At 39.9% G+C, this 18,552-nt stretch overlaps 1 protein-coding gene across 27 annotated transcripts in view; it reads right to left on the bottom strand.

Moving 5' to 3' along the window:
- CADPS2 (calcium dependent secretion activator 2) overlaps window positions 1–18,552 on the bottom strand; it is a 301,879-nt gene that overhangs the window by 153,140 nt on the left and 130,187 nt on the right. The window lies entirely within an intron of this gene.

Genomic DNA, 18,552 nt, shown 5'->3' with positions numbered 1-18,552 from the left:
TTTCTGTATGGCATTTGTCATCAAAAATCAGCCATGAGGTTTTTAATCCCAAACTCACCCAAAGAACAGAAACTGCATGCTCAAAGGGAAACCAACCAAGTAAGTGAGCAATAAAAGTTATCCTGCTAACTATGTTATATTCAGTACCGTGCATAAGACAATCTAACTAATTCAGAAAAGTATCAGCTTTTCCTTTTCAAAAAAGAAACCCACCCACATGTATGCTTGATTTTAGGTAAATGGACAACGCAGAAAATAAGAGATTTGAGCATAGGAAAACGTAATACTTCATGTGATGTTGCAGTTTAGTACAGGACTGCAGGAAAAAAATGTAAACACAAATGCAAACCTTGGAAAATTGTTGGATAAATTGATATTTAACAGAGCAACTATAACTGCAAGATAATTGCTGCCACAAGGCTTCATAGCTTTGGAGAAGCTTAATTAGGCAGACAAACTTATAGTTGGGAATCTTATCTCAGTTGGTTTTACTCTGCTCTGTGCCAGCAGGACCAAAACCAGAAAGGCGTATGAATTAGACTGCAACTTCCTCTGACAAAGTAATCCATTTCCCTACAGAGCTTCAAGGTAATCACTGAATACAGTAATTCTGACTGTGTTAGCAGGTGCAAACAAAATGCAAAAAGTTCAGCTCCAGTTACTCTCCTTTTGTCTCCTACTACTTAACTTACCGAGATCATCAGAAACTGAAGAAATAAAGAAAACAGGTGAGTGCACAAGTATACTCAGTAAAAGGATATAGGTCACACAAGCTAAAATCTTACAGGACATCATTTACAAAGAACGATATTTTACTTTCAAGGATAATTTACATGGACTCTCCATTCCAGGAAAATGAACACACATTATTAAACCTCCATGAAAGGGATCTAAAAGGTAAAAGAAACTTTCAACTAAGATAAGTTACAAATTCCAAGACAAAATCTAAAAAGTAATACCATAGAATCATAGAATCATCAAGGTTGGAAAAGACCCACAGAATCACCCAATCCAACCATTCACCCATCACCAATGGTTCTCACTAAACCATGTCCCTCAACACAGTGTCCAAACGTTCCTTCAACACCTCCAGGGTCGGTGACTCCACCACCTCCCTGGGCAGCCCATTCCAGTGCCTGGCCACTCTTTCAGAGTAGTATTTCCTAAGGTCCAGCCTGAACCTTTCCTGATGCAGCTTGAAGCCATTCCCTCTAGTCCTATCACTAGTCACACGAGAATATGTAACAGAAGCAAAAAATTCTTCTGAAAGTGGCGGTTCTGCATAATCCAGTCCTACAGGTGGTTGAACAACAAAGGTGAGGTCCACTGAATTAACTGAATCTCTCACTCCGTTTTGTCTTCCCTGCTTTGCCTGGACTAGTTAGAAGTTTGCGTTCTGTGTTTGTGGTGGACACCGCCTTACACCAAATGCTAATTGGAAAACTGAAACAGGTATTCTGAAAAGAAATTACCTTCCTCAGAGGGAGAAAACTTGTTTTGTGATCTGATAATAGATGACGTACTGGCAGGACAGGTAATGCCTAGCACTGCTGCTCTTCCCTAAGGCAGACCCAGGGGTTAGATTTTATCACAATACAGAAATGAGATTTCCAAGGAGAAAGCACCCTCACAGAAGATGAATCCCAAGACCCCACCACCCAGGAATAATACTCCCTTGCAATCTCAAACACCATCTAAGTACGCTGTTGCTGCACAGTCAAGAGCACAGGGACCAGGGTATATTTGCCCCTGAGCTCCCTGGAACTGCCCACACTACCATGGACAGGACCACCACAATAATTAAAGACAAACCTTTTCCTATTAGAACCCAACAAATAAACAATCAAAAAAACCCCACACACAACAACAATTCCACAAAGATCTAGTGCTAGTATTAACTCACAGGTGGAAGTACACAAATTAAAAGAATCATCACCTTTAATGTCAAATATGATCACTGTTCTTGACTGACATCTTTCTCCCACACCTTTTTCTATCTACAGCAGGGAATGAAAATCCTTGGCTGAAAAGCAATGGTCTGGATAATTCATAAAGCTTAGTGTTCATGGTGGAAATATTCCATGCACTAATCCTAAGCTTCTTGCTGATCAAGACTTCAGCTAAGTCTCACAGCCACTTATGCCCATGCCTTTGGAAGTGAACTGCCCAGTAAAGCAGATGGTCACAGTTTTCTACCTCTTAGACTTCAGCAGTATGCCTCAAGAACTAGCATTTAAGCAACCACATTCTGCTGGAAAAGGCAAACCCAAGATTGTATTCTTTAGCCTTATGGTTAAAGTACTTTCCCTTCTATTTTAATTTTCAACTGCCAACATTAAAGCAAACATATACAAAGCTCACGTCTTTATCTTCATGCCTTGAAATCAGATGCTGAAAGAACGAGCCCCCAATAGAAGCAATAACATATTCATTTTACTCTGTTGCTTCCAAGAATAAGCAAGGGTATAAGAGATTCGATAATCCAAAGAAACAGAGTTTAGCAATAAAACTGATAAAAATTGATTTACTCTGGTACTGTAAAATTCTGTCAGTTTTTCCATGCTTTCGGCTATTTATTCCATAACTTCATACTTTTAAAGGAGCTGTTAAATTTAATTGTGAAAAATAGGCTACGAGGATACCTAATTGCTCAGGGAATCAACATCCAAACAGTAATTAGTATGATGCAAATCCTGATCACCATTACTAGAAGTTCTTATTTCAATTTATAGATTCTGTGTGCTAATATCATTATACCCACTGGGTTTCTCGAAAAATTATCATTTTTTCTTCCAAAACACATTTGTCTTCCATTAAATGCATTTATTAATAATGACCGAAATGTTAATATTTCCTGCTCTCGCTTCTGCTTCGTTTCATCGGAGTTGCTGTCATGGAACATTTCCTTTAAAAGCTCAGCTGCTCAGTATAGGCAGGCAAATATGTAATTTTTCTTTTAATGTAAGGGTTGCACCGTGATATTTTCCTCTTGAAAGACACAGCGATATTTGCAAGACTGAATCATTCCAGCTGTTTAACTGAACAACTTTAATTTTTTTTTAAATAAGAGCCAGCAATGTGCCCTGTGGACTCTGAGCACAGGATGTAGAAATACTTTTCTATGTATTTTAATTTTCATTGGCAACAGCTGTAAAACATTTGCTGTAAGAAAGCAAATTCTACAGCTGACCTATGCTTTCCGTACAGAGACGAAGGTGAGCCTGAAGGTTCCAACTTGGCTTTCTGTAAAAACAAAATATGGAAATCAAATGCACCATTCTGATCTCATTTGAGACAAACTCTCTTGCAGAATATTTATTTCAAGTTTGCTCTATTATGCAGATACTGAACTGTGGGAGAAAGAGCAAAAAAACAAGAACAGGCTTTTACTACCAAATGTCAATAAATTCTGATAGCAGAAAAACAGCCACTTCTACAGATTCAGAGAAGCTGACAAGGTATGCATGTTTGTCCAGTGATTTCCGCAGACATGAACTACTTGGGGGCTCAGTGTGACTACGTGGGAAGCTCAAAACTTGTCTCAAAACTGCACAAGCACGAATCTCATCCACTATTCATATTCATTTAAAACCATCCCCATTGTTGTCTTTCTTTTTTTTTTAGATCTTGCTAGAAAAGTATCCAGAAGATGCAATAAGTTTCACACTGAATGCTGCAGTGTCTCCCACTGCATTGCCAGCTGTGTCACATGTAGAACACGCATCAACTGCCAGGCTAAAACAAGTCTTCAGGCTCAGGTTTGGTTACATTATTTTCCATTGTATTCATCATTTGTCTGGTTTCACCTTCTTATTCTCTTTGCTGCAGAGCATGGAATTATTTGATGTTTGATTGTCTTTAAGCATGTCACATGTTTTTCATCGCTGATGTCAGAGGTGCACGGCGCAGATAACATAATTGGTGACAGAGCCGAAGTTCATTTCCCCTCACTGCAAAAGTACCCTGGATAACCCCACTGCCAGCAAGGAGCTGATGTTTCTATCAGTTGAAGATACATCACTGCGTCACAGAACCAACTCTAAAGAAATTTATTTTCCTAATTCATTTCAGAGCACATTCTGTACCCTGGAAACAGCAACAATTTTCTCTCTCAGCTTTTCCATTCTAATCTGTTAGTCAAAACTTTTCTTTATGAGACCTTAAATCTCCAGCCTTATATTGGAATGAATATTATAAAATTTATTATTCTAAGCAAATACCCAGAAATTTTGTTTGTGCAAACATGGAACATTTTCTCTCCAGCAAAATATCAAGTCTAAAGAATTTTGCACCATCAGGATCTGACCTTCCTCAACAACTGCTGAGGAATTCCTCAGCATTAATGAAATGGAGCGTATCGGTCACTCCCTCATGATTCCTTTTCAGCTTTGATTCATGGTTTAAATATGCTGCATAAATCTACCTTGAAAGATTTGATCATCCTTCATTATATCATTTTGTGAGGTTTCCTTGAAGAGTTTTCTCATTCCCTGTCTGCAGAGGGAATGTGCTACTGAGTTGGAATGCACAAGACAGCCCACCAGAGCAGCACAGTACTCTGCAGGGCAAGGAATGTTTGGCACCACTTATCTGGGCTCATCTCGAAGCTGGTCTGGAAATACTATGTCTGGGTCTTCCTAACATGCCCACATCTCACTTTTTCCCACACTGACTTGGTTGCCTCTGTATTGCTGGGAAAGGGTAGAGAAATAGGTAACAACAATCTTTAGGTTAGAAAGTGTACTTCAGAGTACAAGAGGTGGGCTGAAAGGTCTGGAAAGAGAACAGCGGGACAGAGACTCCAGCATCTCTCTGCCACGTCTGGAAGCACTGATCTTTACATCTACACTTCATATGTCCAGGTCAGACAATCTTTCTGTTGTTAGAAAGTATTAAAAATAATATTTAAAAAAATGAGTGATATTCTGTAATTCAGGTGAATGTGGAATTCATGAAGTGCTGTACATTATCAGCTACCGCTGCATACATAACTGCATCTGTAACTGCACATAGAACTGCAGAGAGAGAAAATGTGAGAGAGTAATCCAGCAGCTGTGCCAGCAGTGTGAGATACCCCAAATATTGTACACATTTCTTCTTCTGTTAGCAAAGGAACACCTATATGTTTGGCACTGACTGATGCCAGGATGCTACAATAGAAATCACAGCTTTAACAGCTGTCTCATATAACTCAGTGGCATATTTATTTCTCTTTTGCACATCTTAGAATATAATATAAACACTCTACATTCTCCCTTCCATAGAATTTATTGAGAAGAAATATTAATGCACAAATGACAGAATCTTACTATAAAGCACCAAGGATTTAATACAGTAATGAATATTTCTTATATGCAACATAATTATTTTGTTGTATATTTATGTATATATTCTCCTTACATCAGTGGGATTTGGAGTTCGCATTTGAAATCACAAGAAGAGGCTGTCTATTTTTACCATTCTATAATGCTTACGACACTGTTCAGATTGCAAATATTCTGCTTGGAAAAAGAAATATCTACCTTTTATTATTTCTGTACTTCAAAACTACTCATTTCTTTTGATGAAAGTGCAAAGAGAATAATTTCCAGCATCAGAGCCAGTACATTAAATTGCAGCCGAAAGGCAATGCATTAAGCAGGTTCTAAACAAATCATAATGTCTTTTTAAAGCACGGGCACAAACGGAACTTGTACTTAGGAAACTACACCACGGGCTTTGTCAAGTATCTCAGATATTCATAACTAATCTCGTCCAATCTTTTACATGCCTTGCCTCTGCTCTTCCCTGTATTGCTGTGATGACACAATTTTACGGAGAAATCTCATTGAGAACTACAGATTCATTGTTTTACGATCGCTGCTACAGAAACAGTGATACATTCCTCAAGTACTCTTAAGTCTGTCAATTAATGTCAATTAATATTGCAATGCTGCAATGGCTTGAACTCTGAGGTTCACTTCAAAACCTTCCTAAAATACAAAATATTGATATCAGAAACATTAATTGTTCTAGAGAGATGCAGGGCAGAAGGAAGGAGAAACTCAGAACAATGAGACACTTATATCCAAGGATTGAAAGTCATATGATTGCCTTTAGTTCCTTTGTTTTTATTTGTTTTTCTTTTTAAAACAAACAAACAAACAAAAAACCCCCTCCATGTTTAATGTATTTCTATGTATATGCCTACACCAGAAAAACAGTTCAACTTTAATGTGTGTAGTATGCAAGTCCAAACTTTACCATCCTAACCCCACAGTGGATGGACCTTTCCTGTTCCTTGTAGTAGCAATTGCTACTTAGTCTTTCTAAAACCAGAAATAACACGGTTTCTCCTTCATCATCCCCCCAGCAGCAGCCACCATGTTCAGAATTCATCTTCTGGTATCCATATGGTCAGGTAAGGTGGGTGCTGTTGCTATCAACATGTGTATGTAGACTGTGTATGTGTAGCAGGAGAGAACAACCACAGCTGGGAGACCATTGCCTCCCAACGAGCAGCTAAAATCCCCTTCCACTGCTGTGACAGAGGTTCATGAAAGGTTTCAACAACCTCTTGCCCAGAGATGTGCAGTTGTAATCTGCAGTACCTCAGTTGTATTTCTCTGCTTTTCAACCTTTTACCTCTCTATCCTGGGAACTATTAAGTGAGCACACAGGCTTTTAGAAACCCAGACCAAGACATCTATTCACCACTTCCCATAGAGAAAAGTTGAGTATATAAGATCCTGTACCTGCACACAATGTTCTAAGAAGCCTGTAATTCAATTCCTGAATGCATTGTCTGGGCACCATCTTGTGCGGCCACTGACAGTCTGAATGTTTTTTATCTAAGAATTCAGCAGCAATATTAAGGACTTTTAAGCTGACGCTGTTAGTAAACACTGACAACCCTTCCCAGAACCCGACTTTGAAGAGCTGAAAGCACCAAATCTGGTCCTCACCTAGGCAAAAGCAAGGATACCTTGTTGCTGTGGTACCGCAAAGCTCCTTTACATAATCAGAGAAATATGAATAAGAAAAAAAAGTAATCTTATCATCTGGGATTTTTTTCACAGCTTGCTTTTGGTGAAAATAATAACTGTTTAAAATAAGGGAATTAACAGAGCTCAAAATTACTAACAATTTATCAGAGAGCTAATAACAAGTTAGACACAATGCCATATTTCTTCTTAAACATAGAATATTAATAATACCTGAAAAAATTAATTTGCAAAAAGTAAAATGACAACACTGTCATAATTTTTCTTTAAATTAGAAAAGAGTCCAATATATAACAGAAAAGAAAAACAGAGAGGAACTCTATACGTAACAAGCAACAATGTACATATGTTGCTCCAAAAGTAATGCCTCCTATTTATTTCTGTGGAAACTAGAAGAGAAACAAAGACTGCGATAACACTATCTGATGGAGCAAATTCTCTGTTACAAAACATTTTTTATTAACACAGTCATCACCAGTAGCAATGCATTTTCACCAGCAATGAAAAGGAGCCTGTGTGCTGTGCTAGTTAAAAATCTGAATCAATAAATGTGATCCACAGTTTCACAGCTTCTATGCTGGTGTCAATGCTAAGAAAATGTTGTCCATGCAGTTCTTCTTTCATTGGCCCAAACAGACGGAAGTTAGAAGGCAAAAAATTGGACTGTACGGTGGGTGTGGTAGGACAATCCAGCCAAGACTGGCAATGTGCTCAACAGTCTGTAAACTAGAATGGGGCCTGACTCTGGCCTAGATCTGGAAGCTTGAGCCTTCAGCATAGTCAACTCCATGATGTAGCAATCAGAGTTGATGGTATATCCGGGTTCCAGGAAATCTGAAAGGATCATCCCTTTCCTATCCCAAAAGACAGCACACATCACTTTACCCGCTGAGGGCCGTGTCTTGAACTTTTTCTTTGATGAGGAAGTCACATGTTGCCACTCCATGGACTGCCGTTTTAACTACAGCTCATAGTGGTAACATCACATCTCATCACTGGTAATAATGCAATCCAGAAAACTGTCACCTTCAGCCTCATATTGATCCAATAGATCCAGACAAACTTGCATATGATATTTTTTCTTCTCTGTGAGTATTTGTGGGATCCACCTTGCATATACTTTGCAATATTCCAACACTGCCACCAGTGTTTCCAATGCACTGAAGCTGATATTCCGCTCCATACACAGTTCCCTGGTTATAATCTGCCAATTCGTGCGGATAAGCTGATCAAGATGATCTTCATGTCGTGCTATGACAGCTGTACATGGCTTGTCTTTCACGATGCTGTCACCACCACTGAAATGCACCACCCACCGCCTCAGTGTGCTCATATCCACTGCTTGGTCTCCACCAACATTCAGCAAGCATTGAGGAACAACAGTGGGTGTCGTTTTTTCCACATGGAGGAATTAAATGACACACCTTTGCTTCTTACGCACTTCCATATCAGGCACCATTTTGTCAGACTGCCCCTCTGCTGCCATCTGTCACACAGCAACAACATGTAATGGAATACTGATGGGAAGGTTCCATCTTTACTGCCATACAACTAACATTTGCCTTCGACATCGTAGGCCAACATCATAAAGTAGGAGGCATTACTTTCAGAGCACCCCTTGTAAAAGTTACATTGAAAACATTTTCTACATTGAAAAAAATGGAAACAGTACAGTCTAACACTATTTACAGAGTGCTATTATGACAAGTATTTTCAAACAAGCATAAAAGTATGAACAAATTATTACATAGTATCGCTTTTCCATCTCATTTTCAGTGCAGGCAACCAAGACTGTGTCAGGGGGGAGGCCGGTCACAAGTGGTGTCCCTCAGGGGTCGGTCTTGGGACCGGTGCTCTTCAACATCTTTATCAATGACACAGATGATGGCATCGAGTGCACCCTCAGCAAGTTTGCAGATGACATCAAGCTGAGCAGTGCAGTCGATACATTGGAAGGAAGGGTGTCCATCCAGAGGGACCTGGACAGGCTGCAGAACTGGGCCCATGAAAACCTAATGAGGCTCAATAAGGCCAAGTGCAGGGTGCTGCACTTGGGTCGGGGCAATCCCAGGTATTTATACAAACTAGGGGAAGATCTCCTTGAGAGCAGCCCTGCGGAGAAGGACTTGGGGGTCCTGGTAGACGAGAAGCTGGACATGAGCCAGCAGTATGTGCTTGCAGCCCGGAAGGCCAACTGTGTTCTGGGCTGCATTAAAAAAGGGGTGGCCAGCAGAAGGAGGTGATTGTGCCCCTCTACGCAGCTCTTGTGAGGCCCCATCTGGAGTACTGCATCCAGGCCTGAAGCCCCAGTACAGGAAGGATGTGGAGCTCTTGGAATGGGTCCAGAGGAAGGCCACTAAGATGATCAGAGGGCTGGAGCACCTCTCCTGTGAGGAAAGGTTGGGGGAACTGGGATTGTTTAGTTTGGAGAAGAGAAGGCTCCAGGGAGACCTCATTGCGGCCTTCCAGTACTTGAAGGGAGCATATAAACTGGAAGGGGAACGGCTGTTTATGAGGGTGGATAGTGATAGGACAAGGGGGAATGGTTTTAAACTGAGACAGGAGAGGTTTAGGTTAGATATTAGTGGAAGTTTTTCACACAGAGGGTGGTGATGCACTGGAACAGGTTGCCCAAGGTTGCTGTGGATGTCCCATCCCTGGATGTATTTAAGGCCAGGCTGGATGTGGCTCTGGGCAGCCTGGTCTGGTGGTTGGAGACCCTGCACATAGCAGGGGGCTTGAAACTAGATGGTCATTGTGATCCTTTTCAACCCAGGCCATACTATGATTCTATGATTCTAAGACAAGTCAGGATGGAGATTTTTAAGGGTGTGCAACAACACCGGCAGACTTCTGGGTGCTGGGAACCACTCGTGTGTATTTGTGTGAAGAATTAATGAGAGGCATTAACTCCTGTCTCCCACTGAGTTTCAAATCCAGCTAGGGAGTGGTGACGGATATAAGAGTAAAACATGCCCATTTACGATCTCAAAGTTTCTAAATGTATATTCAGTTCTGTCTTGAAACAGAATGAAATGGATCCATCACAACACTTAAAAGTTGCAAAGCCTGTTTTTCAATGTTCTTCAGTATTTGCGTGACACTTTAAAGCTTCCAAACATTGTGCAAATGTTGATGCACTGTCAGCACTTTGATGAAGCAGATAGGTATTGTCATCTCAGTCTAAGGATGTTGGAAAGCAAATCACAAAATAGACTGACTTATCTGAGCCTGCACAGTCTATCAGGGAACACCTAGGAATCAAATCAGAAAATTTCAGTATTCCATCTGGCATTCCACCACTTCTCTTTTATTCTGAAGCTCTTTTTTCCTTTCTGACACCTACCATTCTTATCAGCTGTCCACATTATTCTGCCTCTGCTTCTGAGCTACTCCTACTCTCAATCTGCTGGCATTGCTTTCAAGCAGGCACATTAACCTGGAGATTCACAAAATATACTAAGTAGTTATTCAGAAATTATAATATACATTTTCTTTCCTCCTCTGTAACGGTGTACTCCCCACTTTGCAACCTGACTGCTTACTGTTAACCCTGCTCAAGCAATAGGCACCAATGGTGGTAGCAATGGCTGCACTCGGCTCAGGCTGGACTCTGGGGAGACAACAACACAATAACCAGGGGCTAATTGAGCATGCTCCAAACAAAATATGGCTGATGTGCAGGTAGAACTTTGAGTCAATCATATTACTCCACAAACAGGGGTCAGTCCAGAGCCCACTGAGCTCTCCTGTACTGCAGTGGGCTACATGCCAGGAATAGGAACACCTCTCAAGGTTGCTCCTTGAGGCTGAGAGATTCCTTATCCGTAACAAATCCTTGGTAAGAGACTAACATGATGCTGAAACTTTGGTAAGTTGCATCTTAGATTGATTGTGCACATAATGCTTTAGACATAAACTGCTGACCAAGTCTGAAACTAAGACCAAATCCAGCTGTACCCACACTGTTCTGAGGAGTCTAAAAAGCAAGGGAATCTGCTCTGAGCCTCAGGACTCAACAGGAGAGTCTTCTTGACAATTTTGTGTGACCCCGTCCTCTATGCAGTAAGTAACTGAGTATACCTGGCCGTTGAATCTTGTTAAACCACTGACTTATTAACCCTTGAGCCTCGCTAAATCAGTCTTATACCAATAAAACATATTGCTGCTTCTCTCTTGTGAGCAAAGTGCATCATTCATCTGTGACAACATCTGCTCAGTGGACTTTTCTGTATTTTTAAAGTACTGGGGCTCTTGACATCCTTATGCCCAAGAATCCATGCACATACTGGCACAGTGACAGGAAGGAAGAACCTGCTCGCACTATGGGGAAAAACTGTCACGAAGATTTGAGATAAACAAAGTATTCTTAAACTGAATAGGGATCAAAAGTAAAATCTTCAAAGCTTCCTTTTTTCAATGTCCTCTTCCTTAACCTTTCTCTTCACCCAAAACAACAAATCAAAACTCAGTAAAAAACATCAAACTCGTTCCAGTTGAACAGTTGCATCTGGTCAAATACTTAGAAATTATTTCCATCAATACAAGCAAATTTTTGAAAAGTCACTTCAAGGCAAAGACAGAAGAATGGCATATTTTGCAATGGAAAATGGGATATTTTAATAATGTCAAAGCTTACAGAAATCCTAGGGAACTTTTCTTCCACACAATTACCCAAAACAATCTTCAGTAATTCAGTTTTCCAGAGATGAGATGGGCGAAGATCACTAAATTTCAAATTTCACCTCCACTCTGTCAGAAAACTGCACGAGGTGAACAGAATTTGAGGTAAAATTTGAGGTAATGTTTCCCTCCCCTCCCTTTTTTGACAGACATCCATCCTGCCAAGTGATGTGTTGCAGGCAGATGTAAGCTGTCTTTGCCCTCACTCTGACCCAGCCAGAGACCATGTACCTATGTTAGTATGATGCTTGGCCTGATCCAATACATTTTTCTTCTAAGCAGCACTTAATTGTCTTTGGCTCAACACTGCATTATTCACAGCTAAACGCCTTCTAGTCTGACGCCGGATCACACATCCAAAAATGCTTTAGTGCAATGTTAGAGCAAGCTTATGCCTGCCTGCAAATTATTAATCACATGTGCTGTGGATTAGGTGGGAACAAGACTGGAAACAAATATATTACGTTCATTAAGCAGCGAGTATACTGTCTTTCTCCAAGCCTTAATTGTTAGAGTGAAGGTGATAACAGCAGGACATGCACCTTCAAGCCCCAAGGTTTCCAAAATGCACTGAAAAAAAACAGAACATAAAACTGATCTCAGCCTTGCAAGGCATTTATTACACTGTAAAAGGATAGAGTCATCCCCAAACAGCCACTGTATCATAGTAGTGATGTTATGCTTGAGTGGAGGTTGATAGTCTGCCAAAACCCTGGGTTTGTTAGATTTTCACAGTTTTTCTCAAAAAAAAAAAAAAAAGAAAGAAAGAAAGAAAGAAAGTGTAAAAGCTCTCAAAGCCTTAGATTTTTGGGAATCTGAGAAAGGGTTTGGGATGAAGAGTTTGGGAGACAAAGTAATTTGCCAATTATTTAAAATAAAATAAAAAAAAAGGACAAAACATTTATTATGGTATCAAGAAAGAACTATTTCACAGAAGAGCTCAGCAGTGCCACCAGATGAACGGGGTTAATATGCCCCTCTACACAGAGAACCCACTTGCTGGGAAGCCCCCTTCTCATTGGCTTCTGCTTGGCTGCAGCAGGATGCAGTGCACCAAACCACAGTCTTCAAGAGTGCAAACATCATATAAGGGGAGAAATCCTGGTCACTTTCAGACAGTTACTAACATGCTCAGCACATAGAAGCAGAACAACAACCAGGATTTAGCCAGAACAATCAAAAGACTGAAGAGAAGAAAATAAAAAAATATACCCCAGAGGCAGAAAGATTATGTTTATTGAGAACTGTCCAAATAGAGTAGAAATTACAGCCAACTTTAATTACCTCCTCTCATCCCAGTTTATTCCATACCACACTTGTACCAGATCTGTGAATATCCCCTTCTAACAACAGTGCTTTTCTCACATCCCTTAGGTCAACAGGATTAGAAGAGAATATTTGGGGGGATAATCACAGAATCACAACAACATTTAGGCTGGAAGGCTGGAAGAAACCTCTGGAGGTCACCTAGTTCAAGATCAGCACACAGCCAGTCAGATCAGGTTGCTCAAGTTACTATCCAGTCGAATTTCAAATATCCTTTAAAACTAGAAGCCTTTAGAAAATTCCTATTTCTCTGTAACAAGAGAGTGGAATACCTGCTAGACAATATAAAATAGCAATTAATACTAGAATGTAGCATACACAATTACTTATTTTAGAAATCCCACCTTATTTTTTATTGTGGATATCATACTGATCTTTATATGTGAGCTGATTAGGTATGATTTCCTTTTTTTGAAGGAGCAAGAAATTGATCAGGCAATGAGAACAGCTGAATAAAACTGTCATGTAAATTTTCAGCTGAATCCATATCCCTTCTGTGAAACGCTTCCACCATTAATCCAGAACACAAACTGGGATAAATGTGTATTTTCCGCTCCCATTTTTTCCTTCACAGAACCAAGAAAGCATCAGCTAATTTTCTACTGGCAATTATGCTTCTCCTCTTTGCAGCTGACACTGGACAGGCACATACAGTACTTGCATGTGGCACCCTATTTTTTACAAGGTAATTTCTTCTGTCCTATTTTGAGAATTGCTCCAATCATGACAATGAAAGAAGACTTTATGACATATGCCAAGACAAAAGCCATGATGGAATTTATCCTTCAAAGACAAGGAGAATCAGTATGTAATTTACTCCTATCTGGCTTGTGAAAGCAGATGACCATTGTTTCCTGCACAATCTTTCTCTTTCACTTCCCTACGGTTCCAAAATACTTACTAAAAGCTGATGCCCAACTTAGCCAAGTTTACCACATTGTCCTAGTTAACCTAATTAGAAATAATGTCTCTTATGTTTTAGTCTTTGAAATAATCTTACTAGGAATACATGGAAGTTTTCTTATATACATCCTCATTTTCGTAAATGACACATAAAATGCATTTATGTTTTAAAGTAGAAAAGTTTGGATGCCAAATATGCTGAATAATTCCACTTTATTATCCTCTGTAAAATCAGCTTGGGATGTCACTGCAATTATCTGCAATTAAAATAAAAAACTTCCAGCACTAATAGTCAAAAGAACAGGTGAAATCCATCAAATAAAAGACACTGTTTAAGCAGCTAGATTCTAAAGATTATTTATCCTCAGGAGGTGTAATGGAAAGCATATAAGCAACAAGCTGAGCACGGTTAGATGACAGAACCGCAATCACACTATCCCTCTGTAAAGATCCCATGTGCAAAGACACTCATTTTAACCCAGAAAAAAAAAAAACTGGCAAAAAAAACCCACCACATCCTTAGAAGAATTGGTTGGTTTGCCAGGAGGAGAACATTATGACTACAGTCTTATCTGATGAGCAAGTAGTTGTGTTTCTGTCCCTCATTTCTTCTCATATTCAGTCTCCAGTTTTATACTCAAGAGCAAAAAGATGGATTACTACAAATACAAACAATATACAGAATGATTACTGAACACTTAACAGTATAATTAAAGTATTACTGATCAAAATTAATCTTATTTATGCAGATAAATTAGACACAGATGAATAGTAGATGAAAAAATTCATGCCTTCCCTTTTTCCTTCAATACTGCATTATCTGTGTCATGCAACCAAGTTGTGATGGCTGTAGACATGATCACCTCTGTGTTTCCCTTAAACAAAAATAAAAATTATTAAGTAGCAGTGACTATGATGATGGAATAAAACCATTTGATGTTTGGAAGGTGATGGTCACATCTCATAAATATCTGTCCCTTTTCCCTTCAGTAACTTCAAAAAATCATAGAATGGTTTGGGTTGGAAGGGACCTTTAAGATCATCTAGTCCCAGCCCCCCTGCTATAGGCAGGGACTCTTCCCTCTAGACCAGGTTGCTCAAAGTCCCATTCAGCCTGGCCTTGAATGCCTCCAGGGAGGGGGCATCCACAGCCTCACTGGGCAACCTGTTCCAGTGTCTCACCACCCTCACAGTAAAGAATTTCTTCCTAATATCTAGTCTAAATCTACCCTCTTCCAGTTTACAGCCATATCCCTTCATCCTGTCACTACCTGCCTTTATAACAAGTCCCTCCCCAGCTCTCCTGTAGGCCCCTACAGGTACTGGAAGGCCACTGTAAGGTTCCCCCCGAGTCTTCTCCAGCCTGAAGTGCCCCAACACTCAGCCTGTTCCCATAGGGACAAACTTAGGTCATGAAAATATCACCAACAAATTATATTGAAAAGATTCACGTTTTTTAAGAGTGATCATGTCATTTCAGGAAGTTCTAAGTCTTGGAAATTAAGCTTTTATTTTTCCTCTTAAAAAAAAAAAAAATAACAACACCCTTTGATAAAATCTTACTAAATAATCTTTGATTTTGTGTCTGCCAGTATTGTCACACTTCAAATACTTTATGGAATTAATATGCAATAATTGCATAAAAAGAAAGTGAGCAGCATTTATTTTACCCGTGCTGTCTTGACTGAGGTTCCCTGCCTCCTCCGGTCAGACACTTAATCACACATTCTTCACATGCTTCTAATATAACAGACATTTTTACAAGGTTATACAGCCACTGGCAGCACAAATGATCATCTCATTTGTCTTATTTACATGATGAATATGCTTGTTGCATCAAAATTTTCTCATCATGTCAGACAGGATCTTTTTCTTCTTCATAAACATCTGACAACAGATAAACAATTGCAGCGATAAAAACAACATATTCCCAACTTTTATTTTTAGGCATGATTATCTATATCCAGAAGATAACATTTTCAAGAAACGACCTTATTTAATATTCAGAATGAATAAATTCAATGATAAGAAAACACGCAGACACCAGACTCCACATGACTGAAAACTCAGCCACATCAGTAACATTTGAAGAATGAAATTAGTGCTGGATTTTGCAGGACACCCCATGTGGAGCCACTGCAACAAAATGATGCGAAGAGTCCTGGAGCTGAAGGGGGTCCTCTGAAGGCTCTGCTACTGATGTCTGCTAGAAAAGGTCACAGGCTTTGTTGGAGGGATTTTCAGCGGGGCTAAAAGGCTATAAACAGTTGGAAGGAATGAAATATATTTCACAGGCATTGGAAGCTGTGTAACTGATCTGTTTGTATAACTGCCCAAGACTTAAGCTCAGTCAAATTATTTTATAGCATTTGCATCTGAGAATGATCATTAACTGCCCAGTAGCATACACAGAAGCAGCTCCATTCAGCTTGCTAAAGAAGAAAACACTTGTATGGAGCACTTCAATACAAACTTACAGCATTAATTATCAGAGACAGAAATCAGGCAGGGGTTAAAAGCACTAGGAAACCAGAAAAAAATTTCTCACTGATAAACTGAGTTTTTATTCTCTGGAACTCTGCTCAGGCCTTCTCACTTGAAGAACAAACATTTTTTTTCTAATTTCCTTCTTACTCTCATAGAAACATTCAAGGATACAGAAGGATACTTAAATACATATCTAAAAAGCCACGAAGTGAAACATTCAGCATTTTGGAAGTAAATAAATCCTGAAATCAGGCTCTGCTTGAATCATGCTTCTACTAATCTCCACGCTGAGGTAACATTGGTTTGCAATCCATTTTGAACCACGCGTCTGAGTTCCCAGTCAAGGAACTCATCTGAGTTTCACTGTCAAGGCTTTTGAAACTACTGGCTGAGAACTAGCATTGCACTTCGTATACTGATGCTTCACAGATGGAAAAAAAGAAAAAAGGTATCAAGACTGCTTTACACCACTTCTCTTCACAGAAGCTAGAATTCTCTTCATATGTACCAGCTTTAATGCAGCTCCAGAAAATGCCTGTGACAAGCGCGTGATTTGGAGCTCTTGCCAGCAGTCTCTCCAGGCTAGTGAAAAATTCATTTTCCACCACTGTTTAATTCTACTCGTAGTAGAGGAGCTTTGCTACTCTTTTCTAGCTGCATGTTCTATATAAAATGTGACTCTATGTTCTCATTTATCTGGTGTTTGTCAGTGTAAATGTGTTACTGCTTGTGATTTGAAGAGCCACGATGAAATTCAGCTCTTCTCCATTCTCAGTTTCTTCTCACAATGAATTTTGTGTTTTCTCCTCCAGCCTCATTGATTACTTTCCTTTATATCTGAACGGCGGTACTGGAAATTATCCCGGTAAGCAGTCAGCTCCAGCAGCAGGCAAAGTGGGCATGCCCTGGGGCAGCAGTCAGCTTGGTTTTCCTGTATCAGAAGCGGCACGGGCTGTCTGTTCATGGGCTTCTACTCATGCAACTTTCCCTAGTGCTACCAAGGGGCTAAGGGGAAAAGCAAGTAGCAGCAGTGCAAGTAGCATTCTTGCTTGCTAACGTCAACAGAAGCAGAACGTCACTTCTGTTTCAACCCTTCATCAGAACATACAACCCTTCATCCATCCCTTAGTGTCCCTCAGCAGATCCCTACCAAGGAACTGTCCTGAGTGCAAGGGGATGAGACTAGGCAGACGACTGCTTGAGATGAAGGGTGTGTTGGACATAGTGAGAAGAAAGGTCTTAGCAGAACTGGAAATGGGCGGCAATAGGAGAGAGAAAGAAGAGACACCTTACAGTCCTCTGAAAACTGAGGGCCCCTCCCTGTCTATAATAATACTTTCTAGGCTCTCTGTCGCCTGTAAAATTTCCTGATAAATCTCTGCCAACCTCTCTTAGTTCCCTTTGCCACCAACCAAAAGAGCAATACAGCTGCTGCCAAGTTAGTCTGGTTTGGCTGTAACAGAAAGATGAAGCCATGGAATAAAAGAACTCCAATTCCATAGGCAGCTTCCTCCATCTTCTGTTTGCCCGTAATTTGATAATTTCATCCTCGTCTCATTCAATATCTTCCTCTCTTGCCTCAAACTACATCTCTGTATAAGCTCAAAAACTATATCTGCCTCTTTGCTTTTAGGCCTACTGTTTGCCAAAGTCTCATAATTATGCTTGCGAGCATAATGGAAAAAAGTATGGCTCAGCCCAAGAGCCACATACATGTTAGAGTTCTATCAACTGCAGCTGCACCGTTTTAAATCACACAGCTTTGTAAGCAGAACAACAGCACCAGTAAATCCCACCCACATGCTTACACTGAACAGTTCAGGGCATCTCACAACCCTCTACTTCATAAGGATGCATATATTTTTTTTCCATACAAGTCCATATGGAATTTGTACACACGGCAGCCCTTATATGGAATAGCCAATAATCAGTCTTTCTTCCTATTTCTGTATTGAGCCTGAAATCCTCTAAATCAGTTTACAAACTCAGAGAAGGTCCCAACCTTACCACTTTTCCTACAAATGCTACAGTTGTTCTCATAGTGACTCCATCTACTTCAGAACTTCCTTTTTACAATTTCCACTTTGACTCATTTATTATTAACTTGTAGGGGATGTATCAATATGCAGAATACACCTTCTGATTGGTTTTATAATCTTGACCTTTACCT

The sequence above is a fragment of the Gallus gallus genome, chromosome 1 (genome assembly GCF_016699485.2).
Source record: "Gallus gallus isolate bGalGal1 chromosome 1, bGalGal1.mat.broiler.GRCg7b, whole genome shotgun sequence".
NCBI classification, from domain to species: Eukaryota; Metazoa; Chordata; class Aves; order Galliformes; family Phasianidae; genus Gallus; species Gallus gallus.
Note: the sequence above shows the minus strand (reverse complement) of the source record. Positions and strands in the feature narration are given on the sequence as shown.